We start from the raw sequence: 21,041 nt of genomic DNA, 5'->3' as shown, positions 1-21,041 counted from the left end.
CCTTATAGCTGCTCGATGTTACCGACTCTGCTACTGCTCGGTCAGGGGCCCACTTAACTCACATCTGTTCCGGGAGGCCCAAATAGAAAACAAATGCGAAGCGCAGTGCCAGCCTGGAAAAGGCAGGTGCGCGTGACTAGGAGGAATAACGTTACGTTCTTCAGCCCGCCCAGCCCTAGCTAAGCTCACTTCAGCCAATTAGAGCAGCTGGTGTGTGTGAGGGCTGGCCAGGGCTGATATTTGTGAAAGAAAATGACGGGATACAAAATAAAATTCTTAATGACGTCTGAATAATTAAATAGCAGCGCGAGCTACTCTCAGATGGTCGGCGAGCTACCGGTAGCTCGCGATCGACCGGTTGGAGACCCCTGTTCTAGAGTGTATATAGCTTACCCTGACCAGGATTGTGGTCCCTACTTAGGCAGGGTGCATACCTCTGTCAACAAGAGACCCAATTTCCAACCGTACTCCTTTAAGCATGCATGCTTTGACTCTTCCTGGGAACTTATTATCCAAGGGCCTCCATGACCCCAGATCCTCAAGTAGAGCTGTGATTAGCTCAAAGAGTGGTAATGCAGTTGGAGGTGCTCTGGTTGCAAGGAGCAGTATAAAGAAGTACTAAAATGCATGCCTCATTTTGCCATTCGAGTGGAGAGAATCACAGATTCCTCTCAGCCATGCCCAGATGGGAATGCCAAGATTCAATGTATTTTGAGTGGGACTGCAGCCCCAGACCTGGCAGGGTGCCCAAAGCTGGTGCCACCATAACAAGGCCAGAAGAGCAAGGTAAAACAGCCCCATACAGGTCTCTCTGTACTAACAATCATTTGACGTGTGTTTGCTTGATAATTAAGTGATTAAACATGTTTTAGTGGATGCATGGGTGAATGACTAATCTGTGTGATTTTCTGTTTCAGTCTATCTGTTTGTGTGTAAGTGGCAGCATGGTTTGGTGAGTAGCTACACGAGTGTCTATATGGGTTAATAATTGGTTGTCTGAGTACCTGTATGAGTGCCTGAGTGTCTGTGTTGGTGGGTGGAGGTGTGTATGAGACTCCCTGAATGGATGTGTAAGTGGGTGATTCACTGGGTACATGGGTTCGAGAGTGCATCTGCAAGGGGCTGTATGGGTGAGTGAGTGTGCGTATGGCTGTGTTGGTAAGTGAATGGATGTTTCAGTGCTATATGTGTGAGTAACTACATATGTGAAAGGCAGTTCATGTGAGTGTTGGAGTATTAAATGACTATATCTGAGAGTGAGTGATTGTAAGAGTGGCTGTATTGATGAGTGTGCTCTTTTGTCAGTGATTGTAGAAGAGAGTAAGTATGTGTTAGTATCTGTATGAAAAAGTGAGGTGGTGTGTGTATAACTGTATAGGTGAGTAAATGGCAGTGTGATTGATTCTTTGGGTGACTGACTAGGTGTTTGAGTAACTCTATGGGTGAGTGGCGGTGTGTGAGTGTCTGTATGGATGTATGAAGTGCATATATCAGTGGCTGTATTGATTAGTGTCTGCCTGTATGAGTAACTGTAAGGGTGAGTGAGTGGATTTGTGTCTAGACCTATGAATCAGTGAGTGAGTATGCACTAACTAGTACTGGTGTGTCGATGGTTTCAAAAATGATAGTCTATATTTTAGAGTGGGTGTATGAAAGGTTATATTAGGGTGTGAGGAGGTGCATCAGGTATTAAAGTGGATGATGTCATCAGGGATGTCATCAGTGATGTCACTGACCATGTCATGAGTGGTGTAATATGTGATGACATCAGCAGTGAATTGGGGGGCGAGTTATAGTTAGCTTAGCTAACTATAACGGCTGAATTTCTCTGGTTTTGTACGAGTGAAATGTCAATCTAACTATAATGTCCCTGAAACCTGTGTTTTTTTAAGTGAATTTCTAAGGTTTTTTAAATGCTAATTCCTAACTATAACATCCCTGAAACCTCTGTTTTTTTCAGTAAAAATTCTAAGGTTTTTTAAATGCTAATTCCTAACTATAACGGCCCTGAAACCTCCGTTTTTTTCAGTGAATTTTAAAGTTTTTTAAATGCTAATACTAACTGTAACATCCCTGAAACCTGTGATTTTTTCAGTGAATTGCAAAGGTTTTTTTAAATGCAAATTTCTAACTATGCCTACATAGGTAGGACATGTACAGAAAGAGGAAGGAAGGCGCAGAAAGGAGAAAGAGAAGTGAAGAAAGATGCAAGAGAGGTGCAGAAAGATGAAGAAAAGTGCAGAAAGATGCAAGAAAAATGCAAAAAGAGGCAATAGAAGTCCAGAAAGAGGAAGAAAGGAGCAGAAAGAAGCAACAGAGGTGCTGAAACAGGCAAGAGAACTGCAGAAACAGGCAGGCGACTTGCAGAAACAGTCAAAGGAGTTACAGAAAGAGGAAAGAGGGGGGCTGACAGAGGAAAGAAAAGTGCAGATAGAGGGAACAGGGGTGCAGAAAGAGGCAAGAGGGGTGCAGACAGAAATTTGCAAGAGAGGTGTAGAAAGAAGACCAGCAGTGCAGAAAGAACCAATACAGGTGCAGAAAGAGGCAAGAGGGGTGCAGAAAGAGGCAAGAGAAGTGCAGAAAGAAGCAAAAGAGGTGTAGAAAGAGGCAAGAGAACTGCAGAAAGAGGCAAAACAGGTGCAGAAAGAGGCAAGAGAGGTACAGGGAAAAGGAAGAAGGGTGCAGAAAGAGAAGAGAGGGGTGCAGAAAGAATCAAGAGACATACAGAAAGAGGTAAGAGAGGTGCAGAAAGAGGGAACATCAGTATAGAAATAGGCAAGTGAGGTACAGAAAGAAGCAAGAGAAGTGCAGTAAGAAGCAACAGAGGTGCAGAAAGTGGCAAGAGCAGTGCAGGAAGAGGCAAGAGGTGCAGAAACAGGTAAGAGAGGTGCAAAAAGAGGGAAAGGGGTGCAGAAAGAAGCAAGGGGAGTGTGGAAAGAAGCAAGAGAGGTACAAAAAGAAGCAAGAGAAGTGCAGAAAGAAGCAATAGTGGTGCAGAAACAAGCTACAAGGCTGCAGAAAGAGGCAAGACAAGTTCAGAAAGAAGCAACAGAGGTACAGAAACAGGCAGAAGAGGTGCAGAAAGAGTAGACAGGAGTGCAGACAGAAGCAGAATGCTTCAGAAAGCGAGAAGAAGGTTACAGAAAGAGGCAGGAGTGGTGCAGAAATTTGCAAGTCAGTTGCAGAAAGAAGAAGGAACAGTGCAAAAGAACCAACAGAGGTGCAATAAGTGGGAAGAGGGGTGCAGAAAGTGACAAGAGAAGTGCAGAAAGAAGCAAATGGTATAGAAAGAGGCAAGAGGGATACAGAAAGAGGCAGGAGCAGTGCAGAAAGAACCAAAAGATGTGCAGGAAAAGGGAAAAAGGGTGTAGAAAGAAGCAAGATGGGTATAGAATGAAGCAGGAAAGGTACAGAAAGAGGCAAGAGAGGTGCAGAAAGAAGGAAAACGAGTGCAGAAAGAGGCAACAGGGATGCAGAAAGAAGCAAGAGAGGAAGAGAAAGAAGCAAGAGAAGTGTAGAGAGAAGCGACAGAGGGGCAAAAAGTGGCAAGAGAAGTGCAGAAAGAGGGAAAAGGGCTGCAGAAAGAGGGAAAAGCGGTGCAGATAGAAGCAAGAGGAGTACAGAAAGAAGCAATAGAGGTACAGAAAGAAGCAAGAGAAGGTCAGAAAGAAGCAATAGGGGTGAAGAATGAGGCTAGGAGGGTACAGAGAGAGGCAAGAGGGGTGTAGAACGAGGGAACAGGAGTGCAGACAGAGGCATGAGAGCTCCAGAAGTGGTTACAGAAAGAGGCAAGAGTGATGCAGAAATTTGCAAGTGAGGTGCAGAAAGAAGCAAGAGCAGTGCAAGAGAACCAACTGAGGTGCAGAAAGAGGAGAAAGAAGCAAAAGAGGCACAGAAAGAGGCAAGAGAGGTACAGAAAGAGGGAAGAAGGGTACAGAAATAGGCAAGGGAGGTGCAGAAAGAAGCAACAGAAATGCATAAAGAGGCAAGAGGGGTGCAGAAAGAGGCAAGAGAAGTAGAGGAAGAAGCAAAGGAGGTAGAGAAAGAGGCAAGAGAGGAACAGAAAGATAGAAAACGAGTGCAGAAAGAGGCAACAGGAGTGCAGAAAGAAGCAAAAGCAGTGCAAAAAGAACCAAGAGATGTGCAGGAAAAGGGAAGAAGGGTGCATAAAGAGGTAACAGAGGTGCAGAATGAAACAAGAAAGGTACAGAAAGAGGCACAAGAGGTGCAGAAAGAGGGCACCCCAGTGCAAAAACTGGTAAGAGAGGTGCAGAAAGAGGGTAAAGGGGTGCAGAAAGAGGCAGGAGGAGTGCATAAAGAAGCAAGAGAGGCACAGAAAGAAGCAAAAGGGGTGCAGAAATAGGCTAGAGTGGTGCAGAAAGAGGCAAGAGAAGTACAGAAAGAAGTAGCAGAGGTACAGAGGTAGGCAAGAGAACTGCAAAAAGAGACAACAGAGTTGCTGAAATAGGAAAAAGAGGTGCAGAAAGAGGGAACAGGGGTGCATACAGAGGCAAGAGGGTTGCAGAAAGAGGGAAGAGGGATGCAGAAAGAGGCACGAGCAGTGCAAAAGAACCAGCAAAGGTGCAGAAAGAGGCAAGAGGGGTGCAGAAAGAGGCAAGAGAAGTGCAGAAAGAAGCAAAAGTGGTACAGAAAGAGGCAAGAGAGGTACAGAAAGAGGGAAGAAGAGTACAGAAAGAGGCAAGCGAGGTACAGAAAGAGGCAAGAGAGGTACAGAAAGAGGGAAGAAGGGTGTAGAAATAGGCAAGGGAGGTGCAGAAAGAAGCAACAGAAATGCAGAAAGAGGCAAGAGGGGTGCAGAAAGAGGCAAGAGAAGTAGAGAAAGAAGCAAAGGAGGTACAGAAAGAGGCAAGAGAGGTACAGAAAGACAGAAAACGAGTGCAGAAAGAAGCAACAGGAGCGCAGAAAGAAGCAAAAGAGGTACATAAAGAGGCAAGAGGGGTGCAGAAAGAAGCAAAAGCTGTGCAAAAAGAACCAAGAGATGTGCAGGAAAAGGGAAGAAGGGTGCAGAAATAGGCAAGGGAGGTGCAGAAAGAAGCAACAGAAATGCAGAAAGAGGCAAGAGGGGTGCAGAAAGAGGGAACAGGGGTGCATACAGAGGCAAGAGGGTTGCAGAAAGAGGGAAGAGGGAAGCAGAAAGAGGCACGAGCAGTGCAAAAGAACCAGCAAAGGTGCAGAAAGAGGCAAGAGGGGTGCAGAAAGAGGCAAGAGAAGTGCAGAAAGAAGCAAAAGTGGTACAGAAAGAGGCAAGAGAGGTACAGAAAGAGAGAAGAAGAGTGCAGAAAAAGGCAAGCGAGGTACAGAAAGAGGCAAGAGAGGTACACAAAGAGGGAAGAAGGGTGCAGAAATAGGCAAGGGAGGTGCAGAAAGAAGCAACAGAAATGCAGAAAGAGGCAAGAGGGGTGCAGAAAGAGGCAAGAGAAGTAGAGAAAGAAGCAAAGGAGGTACAGAAAGAGGCAAGAGAGGTACAGAAAGACAGAAAACGAGTGCAGAAAGAAGCAAAAGAGGTACATAAAGAGGCAAGAGGGGTGCAGAAAGAAGCAAAAGCTGTGCAAAAAGAACCAAGAGATGTGCAGGAAAAGGGAAGAAGGGTGCATAAAGAGGCAACAGAGGTGCAGAATGAAACAAGAAAGGTACAGAAAGAGGCACAAGAGGTGCAGAAAGAGGGAAAATCAGTGCAAAAACTGGTAAGAGAGGTGCAGAAAGAGGGTAAAAGGGTGCAGAAAGAGGCAGGAGGAGTGCATAAAGAAGCAAGAGAGGTACAGAAAGAAGCAAAATGGGTACAGAAATAGGCTAGAGGGGTGCAGAAAGAGACAAGAGAAGTGCAGAAAGAAGCAGCAGAGGTACAGAGGTAGGCAAGAGAACTGCAAAAAGAGACAACAGAGTTGCTGAAATAGGAAAAAGAGGTACAGAAAGAGGGAACAGGGGTGCAGACAGAGGCACGAGCAGTGCAAAAGAACCAGCAAAGGTGCAGAAAGAGGCAAGAGGGGTGCAGAAAGAGGCAAGAGAAGTGCAGAAAGAAGCAAAAGCGGTATAGAAAGAGGCAAGAGAGGTACAGAAAGAGGCAAGAGAAGTGCAGAAAGAGGCAAGAGAGATGCGGAAAGACAGAAAACGAGTGCAGAAAGAGGCAAGAGGAGTGCAGAAAGAAGCAAGAGAGATGCACAAAGAAGCAAGAGAAGTGCAGAAAGAACTAACAAAGGTGCGGAAAGAGGCATGAGAAGTGCAGAAAGAGGCAAGTGAGGTGCAGAAACAGGCAAGAGGTGCAGAAAGAGGGAAAAGGTGTGCAGAAAGAAGCAAGAAGAGTGCAGAAAGAAGCAAGAGAGGTACAGAAATAAGCAAGAGAAGTGCATAACGAAGGAACAGTGGTGCAGAAAGAGGCAAGAGAGGTGCAGAAGGAGGCAAGAGAACTGCAGAAAGAGGCAAGAAAGTTGCAGAAACCGGCAAAAGAGGTGTAGAAAGAGGGAACAGGGGTGCAGACAGAGGCAAGAGAAGTGCACAAAGAGGAAAGAGGGGTGCAGAAAGAGGCAAGAGGGGTGTAGAAATTTGCAAGAGAGGTGCAGAAAGAAGAGCAGTGCAGAAAGAACCAGAAGAGGTGCAGAAAGAGACAAGAGGGGTGCATAATGAGGCAAGAGAAGCACAGAAAGAAGCAACAGAAATACAGAAAGAGGAAAGAGAAGTGCAGAAAGAGGCAAGAGATATGCAGAAACAGGCAACAGAGGTGCAGCAAGAGAGAACAGGGGTGCTGAAAGAGGGAAGAGGGGTGCAGAAAGAAGGAAGAGAGGTACAGAAAGAGGCAAGAGAGGTGAAGAAAGAGGCAAGAGAAGTACAGAAACAAGCAACAGAGGTGCAGAAAGAGGCAAGAGATGTACAGGATAAAGAAGCAAGAGAGGTCCAGAAAGAAGCAAGAGAGATGCAGAAAGAAGGGAGGTTCAGAAAGCGGAATAGATGTGCAGAAAGATGCAAGAGAAGAGCAGAAAAAGAAAGAAAGGTGCAGAAAGAAGCAAGAGAAATGCAAAAAAGAAGCAAGAGAGGTACAGAAAGACACACGAGTGGTTTGCACACCATTAGTACTAATTTAACACCCACATTTAGCAATAAGTAACAGATAACCATTTTATGTTTGCAAAGGGCCTTCCACCACGCTGTAAAACTTGTCGCTGCATTTTTGGTAAAGTTTGAGCCGTGGAGGTAGAAACAATTTTTTTTTGTTGAAATCTGCAGATTATGCAGCAGATGATGGATTATGTGGCAAATGCGGAAAATTTATATTTATGCAAAAGTTGGCGCAGTCAAACAGTCGCATAATTCCAGTGGCCCTGCTCATACCTCTGACTAGGTCCAGAAGTGCTCCTCAGTGGTTCCTTCTTTTTTTGGTCTAATTGAGTTTATAGTTTAGCTTCTATGGAAAAGAGGAAGACTAAACCTAAGGTTACCACTCCACAACACAGACTACCATACCACAAAATTAGTCTCCATAACACATAATTCCACTCTACATAATTCCTATACACTAAATACCATTAACTTTCTATCCACATAATTTCACTGCACAACATACCACATAATTTCACTGGACACAACGTACATCCACCTCACTCCCAAAAACATTAGTAAAAAACGATTACATTTACAACGCCAATAGCTCTAACTCTCATAAATCCGAGACCTATTACAACTGGTAGTCGTATTTGCAGAGTGGTGGAGAAAGGGGGCTGGGCCTCTGACCAGCGCTCATGAATTCCGCTGCATATGACTTACAGGAGGTACCAGGAGGGCTTCTTGGCCCTCAAAGTCCCTTGGGAGTAAATTGAACTTCATCCCCAACCAGTAGTGTGCCAGGAGGCAAGTTTGAAGAGAGGTGGAGAAAGGGAGGCATGGCCTCCGAAGACCTCTTAGCAATCCTACTATGTGGGACTTACTGAAGGTAACCGGAGGGGTAGTTAGCCCCCAAGGACATGCTTGGGGGCCAACTACCCTTCCTATTACCTCCAGTAAGTCCCTCACAGCAGGATTGTTAAGTTCTCATAGTAGGCCACGCCCCCTTTGCACACCCCTCTGCAAACGCGCTCCCATGCAGGCTCTTGCATGTGGAGTGAAGTCCCCTTTGCTGCTGGAGATCCTTAGGGACCAACTAGCCTACCTGTTACCTCCAGTAAGCCCCACACAGTGGGATTGCTGAGAGGTGGATGCAGGCCACATCCCTTTCTCCACCATTCTGCAAACACGCCTCCTGGCATGTTCTATGAGTGGGGGATGAAGTCCCCTTGACTCCTGAGGGACCCTGAGGTTCAACTTGTTCTCTTGTTACCTCTAGTAAGCCCCACACAGCTGGTTTGCTGAGAGTTGTCAGAGGCCACGCCCCCTTTTACACCACTCTGAAATCGCTCCTCCTGGCACACTGCTGCTTGGCGGATGAAGTACACTTTAGTCCTGAGGTCCTCAGGACACAAGGAGACCTCATCACCCTACCAGCAGCGCACCAAGAGGTGCGTGTGCAGAGTGGTAGAAAAAGGGGCATGGCCTCCTACCAACGCTCAACAATGCCACTGTGTGGGGCTTACTGGAGGTCCCTGGTGGCCTAGTTGGTCCCCAGGGACCCTCAGTAGTGATAGGGACTTTATCCCCCAACCCAGAGCGCGCCAGGCGGCTCATTTGCAGAGTCTGCAGGGAGGGGGTGAGGCCTCCGGCGAGTTGCTGGTTTCTTTTTTTTTATTTTAAGAAGGGGAGCTGTGTGGCCCCCTTCTCTGGAGCCTTTTGGGCCCTGGGGACCCCGTCCCCCGGGACCTGAGTCATTTTTCGTATGAAAAAGTGGGTGGGCGTGAGGCCCCCTCCTGAGGCCAATTACGGCCCCTGAGACCCCATCACCCGACGCTAGGCCTTTCTTTTTTTTCTCTGTTAAAGGGCAATTTTGGCTTTGAGGATCCCATCTCCTGGGGCCTGGCAACAATGTATTTATGAAAGAGGGCCACATTGCCCCCTTTCCATGGGCCTCTTTTGGCCCTGGGGGCCCCATCCCTGTGGCCTGCCCAGCCTTTCTTTTTTTATGAATTTTGGAGGGGGTCTGCGTGGCCCACCCTCCTGAGGCCAATTATGACCCCTGGGACCCCATCCCCCAGGGCCTGGCCTCTTCGTTGGGGACCGTGGGGGAGCCCCAAGGCCCCCGCTGTCCCAGCCTGCTACCCGCATCCTGAGGGAGCTGTGCTCCGGCCCTGCCATAGCAAACTGCAGTGTCCCGGGGGTGGGCACCCCGGGACATTGCTGGAGCCGGCCCTAGGGAGTGGCGTTCCCCAGGGCCATGGAGGTCTCCTGGAGGGGAGCAACGAACCCCCGTATGTTGATTAGGCAATGCCCTGGGGAGGTAGTGGCCCCTGGGGCAGTGTTCTATTTTTTAAAAAAAGCCCCGGGGAGGTGGTGGTTCCCAGGGCAACGTGGGGGTTGGCTGGAGCCCCCCCACGTTTTGTTTATTTTGAAAAAAGCTCCGGGAAGTTTGCAGTCCCCGGAGCTGCAGGGGGCTGTGTGCCCCTGTATATCATTAATATCGCCCCAGGGAGGTGACGGTCCCCACAGGCCCCAGCAACATAATTAAGGATTGCCCCCGGGCCCACCCGAGGGGTCAAAGAAACAAAGTTCAGGAGACTGCGCTTTGTTTTAAAAACAATGATTTGGCTGGATTTGCACACCCATGCAAATCCCGCTGGGTCACCTTGAGCAGGCCAAGGGGGTCAGGGTGTTTCTACCTTTCCCCCCTTTTTTTTTTTTTACCTTTTTGCTTGTGACTTGCTTCAACCGAGTCACAAGATGGCTGCCAACACTTCCTGGTTTGAAGTGTTGGTAGCCAGTCAGAGTCAAGCTCGTGCTCAGGTGGATCCACCGCGGTCACCAGATACTAATATTTTTTTTAAATAGGAATTTTTCAGGAACTACTGAACGGTTTTACACCATTTACAAAAAGGTTGCTTTCTGAACCAAGAGCTACCATTTTGCCAAATTTGGTGTAATTCCATTCAGCAGTTCGGCTGTAGCCTTGTTTAAAGTTTCCTATGGAAATTATTATGGAGAAAACATGTTGTGGTACCCCCCTTTTTTCTCGGCCCCAGCTTGACGAATCAACCAGAAACTTTCAAGATGGGAGCTGACCGGAGTGCCCCATTAGTTTTGAAAATTTCACAAAGATTCGTCAAACAGCAAAAGATATTGGCAAAAGAAAAAAATTATTTTTGAATAGAAACAAGGTCCTAATTACAACTACCAACTGGCGAAAGCAAGTAGGTAATGACCATCCTCCTGCTCTTTGGGATGGTTTTACTGACGGCAAGTCTACAATAAAATCATTATGATGACGGGTCTGCCTTTGAAGTAAACTCTGCAATACAATACAATCTGATATTCACTTATTCTGTTTATTTATTTTTTATTTAATGTTATTTTACATCACGTTGACAAGTGGGGTTAGGGAACTCGTCATGATAATATCTGGAAAATTATGGATGTCACACGAAGCATATCAGCATAGTTATTATGCAACAGTGGAATAATGTAGCTACAAATACATATGGGAAAAGCCACAGTCCTCTGTCTTCTAGTGACTGACGCTTCCAAATCCATGGGGTGGGGAGATAATCAAAATGTCTGCCAGCCACATGTTCCTCTAAAGATTCTTTTTATTACTTACAGGCTGGGTAGACTAGTTCATGATTCCGAATTCGCGCAGGGGAGGTACTTAACCCATAAAATGTAATTTACTGAAAAACAGCGTTATTATATTTTTATAGGGAGCAGTTGTCTGCGTGTTAGAGAACAACAGGGCATGAAGGTGCCAAACAATATTGAAGTGTGGAAAGTCCTGCAGTGCAATACATACAAATGGTTTCAATTATGGGTCAATGTGTTGGAGCGGAGTGTATGTTTCTCTCTCTTGCGCTGTGGGCGTACGGGTTCCTTGAGAATGAGCCAGGTGCCAATCTAATTAAATAGGAAAGTTTGTGAAAAAGAGGGTTAGTTGGTACGCAAAACATTCGATAGAAAAGGAGAGAAATTCAGGGCTTCATTTATGAAAACTGTTGCATTGCTGCGTGAAAACAGTGATGCAACAGTTTTCGCTGCACCCTCCTTGCATCATGATGGATGCGTCATATTCTTTTATGAGGTATCATGTCACAAGAAATGACAGCTATGTCAGTATTACTGACTTATCTGTCGGCGCAAAAGTGACGCATTGCTGGAGTGTGTCTGAAAACAGACGCAACTCCAGAAATGTGTCCTTTCACATGGGACAAGCCCCATGTGAAAGGGCCTGCGTCAATCTTACACTGGTTCCCTGATTAAATATCAATGTAATAAATATAGACATACACATATATCGACGCAAAAATATACAATACAAAAATTACGACTCCCTATACTTAAGCATGTAAGTACAATAATATCGAATCAAAAATATCTAAGTAAAAAATATAGATGTAAAAAATATCGACTTAAAAATATACATTACTTAAATAAAATATATCAAATATTATTAATACTTGTAACAAAATAAATTACATTTAATATATATTTTAACTAAATATAACAAATACAATTAATAAAAAAATATAAACACACAAACATAAAAATTTATACATATACATATATTAACTTAGATATATTTTAATAACTATTATCTTTATTTAATTTATAAACCTTTTCAATTATATAAAATTAAAATATACACATATATCATTAATTTAAAATAAAATAAAACATTCTATAATTAATTAAAACATTAAACTATTAAAAGAAAAATAAACCATACATTTCGCAACACAATACAGTAGCGAAAATGTTGGATAGCAGAGAGGTAAAAGTTAGTATTCCCATTCCAGTGAGTGCAACAGTAGGGAAAGTGTTGGATAGCGGAGGGGTAAAAATTACTATTCCCACTCCAGGGAGTGCAACAGCAGGGAAAGTGTTGGAAAGCGGAGGGGTAAAAATCACTATTACCACTCCAGTGAGTGCAAGAGCAGGGAAAGTGTTGGATAGCGGAGGAGTAAAAATTACTATTCCCACTCCAGTGAGTGCAACACCAGGGAAAGTATTGGTAGCGGAGGGGTAAAAATTACTATTCCCACTCCAGGAAGTGCAACAGCAGGGAAAGTGTTGGAGAACGGAGAGGTAAAAATTAATATTCCCACTCCAGTGAGTGCAACAGTAGTGAAAGTGTTGGATACCACACCAATAAAAAAACACATCAACATTTGTATTAGATTTTATTTCCATAATTAACATAATAAATATTGAATTGAAGTATGTTATTATAAAAAAAAATAATAAACATTAATTAATTACACATTCATTAATACTATAATATCCACAACACCCACCTAAAATTAATTACACAATTACAATTACTAATGAATGAATTAATAAATAATGAATAATTCATCAATACAAAATAAATTACTTCCCACCCTTCCCACCATTTATACCTATAAACACCACAACACACTCCTAAAATTAATTAAACAATTACCATAATGAATTAATAATTTATTAATTTAAATTAATTAACAACTAATTATCAAACAATTATTAATACATTAATTTACACATTTAACTCTATAACATCACAATTATCCAAATATGAATAAATATAAATTATTCAATACATTTCATATAATTAAATTACTTCCCACCCTATTCCCCTATAAACCCACACCCACTATGGAACTAAAAACGCAAAATTCAATTAATTTTTTTAAATTGACTACTATAAATAATAAATAAAATATATATAATTGAATTACTTCCCACACTATTCCCCTATAAACCCACAACCCGCTACGGAACTAAAAATGCAAAATTCAATCAAAAAAAAATATTAACTACTAACATTTTAACACATATAATAAAAATACAAACAATTCTTATACAAAAAAACAAACAGCACACACATATAAAATATATACTAAAATACATACCATTAATAAAAAATCAATATTTTTAATAACTATATTTTTACAAACGATATTTCACACTTTAATATTTTTTCAATCGATATTACTTACCTAAAAGTCGATATTCTTCACCACAATATTATTTCTGTCGATAATTCTGACCCACGATATTTTTACTTCGATATTTGTGCAAATCGATATTTTTACATCGATATTTTGGCTCTGCACCTCTTACACCTGCTGTTAGGCAGGCATAAGATATTGACACAGTAGCGTCCTATAAGTGGTGCAGTGAAATCTGATAGATTTCACTGCACAACATCTATGAGGCTTTTTGCCAGGGAACGCCCACCCTACATACATTATACTTGACACAGGTATAATGTAGCTCAGGGCTTTATAAAGTGATGCATCTGCTTAGATGCGTCAATTTGTAAATAGGGCGCATTTTTTACGCCACTGGTGCATCACAAAAAGGGACACAACAGCGGTGTAAAAGTGTCACAAGGCCTCATAAATAAGGCCCTCAAAGCGGAAACGCTGTACTGAAAATGTAGTGCCTCATTTATGAGGCCCCTTGTGCCACCGGAACATCACTTTTTGTGACGTTCCATGGCGCAGGAGCCTGCTCCATATTTGAGGCAGCACTAAGCCACTTTTTTTGGCTTAATGCTGCCTCATAAATATTGTCCTCTTCAAAGCAGTTTTCGCGTTAAAGGGACGTGCAATGGGTGTTGCTGGGGGGCGTTCCCAGCAACATCCATGGCATTTTGCCGCTGCCCCAGATTTACGAGAAATCGTAAATCTGAGGCAGCGCCAAAAACTTACGCCTTCCCAGGGGAAGCGTAAGGCAGGCACAACGAGGAGAAATATCTTTATTTCTCCTTGTTTTTCCTTTTTCTATGTGTGCTGCATTCTTCAGCACACACAGAAAGAGGAAAAAACCTCTTCTGATTGTTTCTGTACAGGAATGTTACTCTTCCTGCACAGAAATAATCATAACCGCAACACAGGCACACTTGCACCATGGTGCAAAGGTGCCTGCGTTGGCACACAGCAGCACATTGTGCGCCGGCGCAGGGAAAAGGACATATCTGATACATACGATGCATTCCTGTCCTTTTCTTTTAGCGTGGGGCAGCAGGAAGGCCTGCGGAGTAAAACCTCAGCAATGAGGCCCGTAATATCTTGTCATGAAATAACGAGCAAAAAGTCGGCGTACACAGGGTCCTGTTTGTAAGAAAAAATATTACCTGGGCACTACTGGTATTACATGGACAGCGTTCACGCATCTGTCCTTGTGCTCCACAAATAAACTGCCATGGATACTGATAGGGAGACTTAACCTTATGCAACTATGTATGCATCAAAAGGCTCCTGATATAGGATTTTTTAAGACCATATTTGTTCTTATACAACACTGTACCAAATATTATATTGTATATGCTATATCTGCCTCAAGAAAATGTCAACACAGAATATTCATTCCTACTGTGTGCTCTCACTTGTTAACTATAATCACAGAATCTTTACACTGCCAGCTTTTCTTTGTTCTACCTCACCCCTCGTACCCACCCTTCCCCACCCTGCTGGTCATCACAAACTAAAAATACATGCCCCTTCTCTCGCCTTTTCTGTAATTTTTGCCCTGGTTTTTAGATTCCGGTGGACTGTTTCCATGCCCTCCTTGGCTGCCTTCTGCTCTTCCGCGTAGCTGCTTTTCTGCCGCCTTCTGTTTAGGGGCTGGTCCACTGCCCTCTCTGTGGTGCTGCTGGTTCGCAGCTGTTCATGGGTCATGCTAGTCTTACCACCCACAGTCTCAGTGCCAACTTCTAAAATGGCTGCCAGGGAGAGGGAGGTGTTGAGACCGCTTCTCTTGCAGATGAGATTCTTGCATTAAATTGCCCATGGTGTTTCCACCGCACTACTTATAACTTGTTTTGCATAGTAAAAACTTCATAATATATTAGTTAAGCAATGCAGAAAAAATTTCAGATATTATCCAGGGACCAATATAGAAGCCATTTCATTTTCTGCAGCAAAATGTACCAATGATCTAAAATTCCTTTACCTCTGAGCTGAGAGGCACCTGGACACGTGCCTGTTCCTTGTCATATTTCACTTCTGAACCTGATCGCTCACCATATGACTGCACATATGCTGATATCTGAAGCATAACTTCAATTCAATTGACATATTGTTGAGGATTGACTTGAATCCAGTTTTGTATATGTGTGCATTTTTTAATTCAAGCACACAGTGTGAAAACAGGTTTGCATATGCTCATGAACTTTCTTTTATGAATTTTCAATAATATTAAATATCAAAAAAGGATGCAATTCATTAATTGAACTTTCTTTGAAAAGATTATTTGCTGTTTTTTTCAGTGTTGCAAATGAGGTCTTATAAAAAGTCTCAAAAGCGCAGATAACACAATGGCATCTTGGCATACAATCAAATAGTGGTTTCAGCAATAAAAACTAAGGGGGTTATTCAGAATTTGACAGGTCCTGGACATCCACCAAAAATTGGCAGATGCCCTTTCCTCCCTTTTTAGAGTACATACTTTCGTTTACACTCTACAAAGAGCAGGCGGGATATCCACTAATTTTTGGAAGATTTCCCACAGCTACCAAACTCTAAATAAACCCCCTAAATTTCGCTTTTGTTCACGAAGCACACGTTCTCCTGACTAAAAACAGTAGGGAAAGATATTTCAAAAGTAACTCATTAATCTTCTAATATTGGATTCATTTTATATGGTCCATGTCTTTTTAAAAAAGACAGGCACAAACGTTTATTTTCTTTCTTCTACTTGTTTTCTGAACTTTGTAGCGAATGTATGTAAATATTGTTCCAGTTAAATCTCACAGTTGATCAATTATTGGCTATCTTAAAGGGCTTTGAATTATCTTTACATTATTTTATGTATTTGTTGCCTTTAGTAACCAATCTTCAATATTGTTTTTAAATAACATATTCTCCTTTCCTGAAATATTTCATCATTTGTTAAACCAGATTTGTAGATTGTGCTAACATCACATTGTGCCCTCCTGGTACTATTAACCTGAGGGGCCTGACAGCTGTGAGAGCTGTTTTTTAGGTCCGGCATTCGAGACCTCTTGCGTATACTTTAGTATATAGTTATATACTCATATATTAGTACATACTTATTTGAGTATGTACTTTGTGGGCTCTGGAGATCAGACCTAGGACTTGTCTGCTTCCGCTTAGGGACCACGTGGTGCCTCCTATGTAGTGCATGGCAATGAAGGGGGTAACATAGGAACCCCCATGTGCATCCTCCCCCACCCTTCACCCTGGGGACCCGCAACGGACCCCCAATGCAAGGACTGTATGCCTTTCCATGGCGGCAACGCCGCTGTGGAAAGGCCATTGACCGCCAGCATCCTAATATGGATGGCGGTGTCTCGCGGACACTGCCACCATATGCAGTCTTCCCGTCCGCCGTGGACCCCCCCAGCCATCCTAATGTGGCGGGGGGTCATTCTAGTGAGGATGGTGGGCGGATCACCCCCACCGGGCTGGCGGTGGCTACCGCCGGCCCGGCGATGTGCCCGCCATCCTAATGGGCCCCTAAGCGTCAATATATAAAATATATCTAAAAAGCCAGAATGTATAAAAATGTTTAAAAACTACTCTTAAAAACATCTAAGTGAGCCTCCCTTTAAAATATTCATTCAAAAGCCTTTAAGTCATTATACCATTTAAAATCCCAAACATTTAGAAAAGCCATGGTGCCTAGAAAAGAAAGCAAAAGCTGTTTTGGTGCATTTCCTTTATAAAACAGGCAAAATTGCTCCCACACGGAAAAAGCCAATTGTTTATGTATTCCGAGTGATAGATGCAACATCGCAGTTGCCCACAATCGCAGATGATGCTCCCAGAGGCGCACGTCGTAGCAGGTTAATGGAGCAAAGGTGATTCCATCCAGCCGCTGAGGGAGACGTTGCAGCCCATAAGTATTCCGCAGAGCCGCTGTTCACATCACTAGGAGCTGAAGCATCCCAGGGTGGCTCTAAGAATGCATTCATTATCAATGGAATACACTGGGGATAAAAATACACATGGGCCTTGAAAAGGTCCATGAGTACTTCTATGTCCTGTGGCGCAACCAATTGAGACCCGAGAAACATATCCAGGACGCATTTGTGGCTGCAAAGCAGACCCCGGAAGACAGGTCCTATGCAGTCAAGCCAGACAAGATTGAAGGATAAGAACCAGTGCTCATTCATTTCTTGAAGCCAAGGTGTGCCGAAGCAGTGTACCATGTGCTCACAGAAATGCAGAACCGGCAGTGCTGTCTCCATTCCGAGTTGAACTGGGACTTCCATTGTGGAGTAGCAAAATTAAAATCAGGATTCCCGCCACATGTAGCAGGACAAGAGAGAGTCCTCAAAAAATGCTTCCCAACATGAAGTGTATGAAAGATGGTATAGCTCCGAAAATCGTCTGAAAGGTGTTAACCAGTCCAATACATAAAAAAATGCACTATTCCTTTCATATCTGTTAAAGATACGGTGGACCAGCTCCCAAAAATACAGCAGGAAGTTTGTATGGAGTAGTGTCTGTTTCTCAGACGATGAACTTGCAACCTGTAGATCAAACTTCTCCTTGGTGGAAGTTAAGGCCACATCCTTTTGGAAAAGCATGGCTTTCAGTTTGCTTAAAGAATCAAACTGTATGTTGGAAACATTTATCAAAGGCCATATCTGCCTCCCTAACTGCGGGCAGGTGGTAACAGTACTTGTGTTCAATAAGTCACTATGGAATTAACCGTCACTAGATGAGCGATGCCCAGTTCCATTCCGCAGCAACCTTGATTATTGAGCATCAAGTAGCTTCCATTCGAGAGCATCTTGAACACCGGATGAAACACAGCAGCTGGAGAACCCTTCAGATAACAAGACAAGTTTGCTACCGAAGCATTGCATGCCTTGTCTTTGCAAATCAAGGACCCGCTTAAAGCATCCTCACAGTTGTAACGACTATGGAAAACCTCTGTGTCCCCATTCCTGTGTCTAAACCTGAATGGTAACTCCCAAAACTCATGCACATAACCTTCCCCTTGTGCTTCATATCTTCCTACCTTTTGGTGTTAAAGACAATATTGGAATTGGAAAGTCGTGACCGGTATGGTGATGTAACCATGGATTATCCAGTCTGTGGATTATGTCTCAGCCATGGTGAAAGGTAATTGGTCTAATCTTTCAATGTGCAACATAGTATACTTTGCATCTATGTGTTCCATAGCCATCTGTTTATCCTTTAGATCATATTCAGAAAAAAGACTAGTACTGTTGATGTAACGCAATGGCACGTGGCCAAAATGTAATGTTTGTAACGTCCAGCTCAGTATTTCAATGGACCGTAATTGTGACTGTCCATGTTGTAAAATAGACATGTCTTGCTGTATTATGTCAATGGTAGAAGACAATGTGTTGCCCAGTGAATAAATCCTAGATGATAATGAAGTCATACCATTGTTAGCCAAAGCCAAACCCTTTTCTAAATTAAGCCTGTTGATCTCGGGCAATCTCTCAGCAGTTTCCTGTTGAGAAATATTCCACAGCTCGTTGACTATTCCGTACAAGAGGCGTTTTTGACGTGGATTGCGGGGACCTAATAAACAATTCCTTAGATTCATGTCATCAGAAAGAAGGGAGAAGTATTGCTTCACCTGGGAAAGTGTTGAGGTTTTTAGACAATCTAGGCACAACATTCCAACACTATATGACGTCACCACCCGAGTGTTCTGTCTGTACATATCGCTGATCAGGCTTATTAATCCTAAACACTTCGGTGTTACCCAGGAATCTAGATTGACACCTATTTGTGTCTGTCGGCCAAACCAACCATCCGTTCCAATTGCGGTCTAAAGAATTGAAAAAAACATTACGTATCATGTAATCTAGTGTATTCTCACTGAAGTGTGTTGAGTGCTGCAAATTCTCAAAGCGTGAGAAGGCGGGAATACACAGTGTGTTCAAATCCTTCAAATTAGCTATACCAAGACAAGAAGTTTGCTGCACTGTTTTGTTGAGGAAAAACACTTGATGTGGTATGAGGCATGCTCTAAATAAGACTTCTGTTCCCAGAACCTGCCAATCTTTTGTCCCCAGACAGATTTTGTGTCTATGGTGTATTTTAAATGGTGAAACCCTGTATAGACAGTTGGGAAATAAAGGAAGGAGAGTATATCAGCTTGGTGTTTGTTAGCATATTGTTCTTTGCAGGGATAGGTGCAAGCCTATAATAATACGAGGCTGGGTCTGATGTTTCAAAACCTGAAAAATAAGCACATTTCTGTGCAAATATCTTTGAACTACCTTTTTGGCGGTGTTGGACAGTTTTCCCATTGTGTGTAATTATAAACAACGCTCTGGATACTTGCTTTGTATGAAAAAAATGGTGCCCATAATGTTGGTAAGAGAACGTGTCTCCATAATTAGATGTATCATCATACAATTCATCAATTGAAAATGCAGCTGATTGCTGTAAATCTGCAAGCAAATTGTGCACAGTTTAAATGTCCCAATCATCAGAGAAAGTGCTAGAGGTGATGATATAGTTTAAGGAAATTTTAAACAAATAAGGAAATTGTAAAAGTTCAGTAGGACCATACGCATCATACAATACCTTGTCCCAAACTATTCCTTCAGGAACTGGAACTGCTGTAATGTTCACTAGGAACAGGCTCCTTAGTTCACGGTGTGATGATGCATGTGGTTTTAGAACCATGTTCACAAGTTATACTGCAGAATGTTCTGGGAGATAGTGTGTATTCAGAAGAAGGAAAAAGACAGTCACCAAATCAATCCAAAGTACCAAGAAATGTAACCCCAATGCAATCCAGAGATGTAACCAGGGTGGGATGAAGTAAGTCTTTTTTAGCCAAAGGTAGAAAGCATACATGCGTAGTTTGAAAGGGAGGAGCAGTGGTGGCAGCTCTAGTTCACTTGTATTGGATGAGAAGTTGTCATAATGCATGAAGTAGCCTGACGCCGTCTGGTCTATTTTTGGCAGCTCAGCAGGTTTTGTGGAACTGGAAGATGACTAGATCTGTGGCATATTCACATAGACGTCGTCAATTTTTTGAGTAGACATTTCTGTACTTGTCGATTGTACAGTTGTAGTTGTTTCAGCAGGGAGGAGTATAATTTCATTGTTGTTTACAGCTTCTCTTTAGAGAGTCGATTCTTCTGTCGTCATTAAAGCTTCCATCTGAATTTCCTGTACAGTAGGGAGAGAAGTGTGATGGCTACTCAGGAGCCCTTGTGGCCTACTGTTGAGAATCGGCCACATAGTGTGGTTTAATCATATCAATAGAGACAAACCTTTTGTCTCTGCTACCGGCCTAGGGTGAAAGAAGTACAGTTCTGGTACCTTCAACAGCCAGGACAGGTACAGGCACTGGATGACCCAAATTCTTTTTTGTCCACAATTATTTCTCTGTCCAGGTCCCCAATCTTCGGGACCCAGGCAGGTTTTGCCTTCATTTCCTCAGTGGCAGTGTGTTTTACTTGGGCATTGCTTTATAAAGCCCGGAATTCATTGAGTTCCTGTAAAACAGTCAAACGTTCATTGATGTCAAATTGTGTTTCAGCCGCTACTCTGCTGACAGTATCAAGGTGTGGTACACACATTCTCACACCAAACAGGAGTTCATAAGGTGTACGGCCCCCAAGGGATTTTCTTGGCATGGTGTTAAGTGCCCTCTGGACCCCATATAGGTGGTTGACCCAACTGTCACCCAAGCCTAATACCCTTGCTGTTAAGCACTGCTTTAAGGCATGGTTTTTCCTCTCAACGACCAAATTTCCATCAGGATGGTACGGGGAGGAGTACCGCAAGACCACACCCAAACGTCCCATGGCTTCTTTGTAAGCCATAGAGCTAAACGCTGGACCCTGGTTGGAATGTAGTGTGCCAATTGCGTATGTCCCGATAAAGACTCTCAAACTATTTAAAACAGTTCGAGTTTTAGCCGAGCACTGTGGCCAAACCCACAGGAATCTGGAGCATTAATCCACTGTCACCAAGATATATTTGTAAGCCCCATCTGATTGT

Source organism: Triturus cristatus, chromosome 8 (assembly GCF_964204655.1).
Source record: "Triturus cristatus chromosome 8, aTriCri1.1, whole genome shotgun sequence".
In the NCBI taxonomy this organism is placed as follows: Eukaryota; Metazoa; Chordata; class Amphibia; order Caudata; family Salamandridae; genus Triturus; species Triturus cristatus.
The sequence above is the reverse complement of the archived record's forward strand: the minus strand, read 5'-3'. Positions refer to the sequence as shown.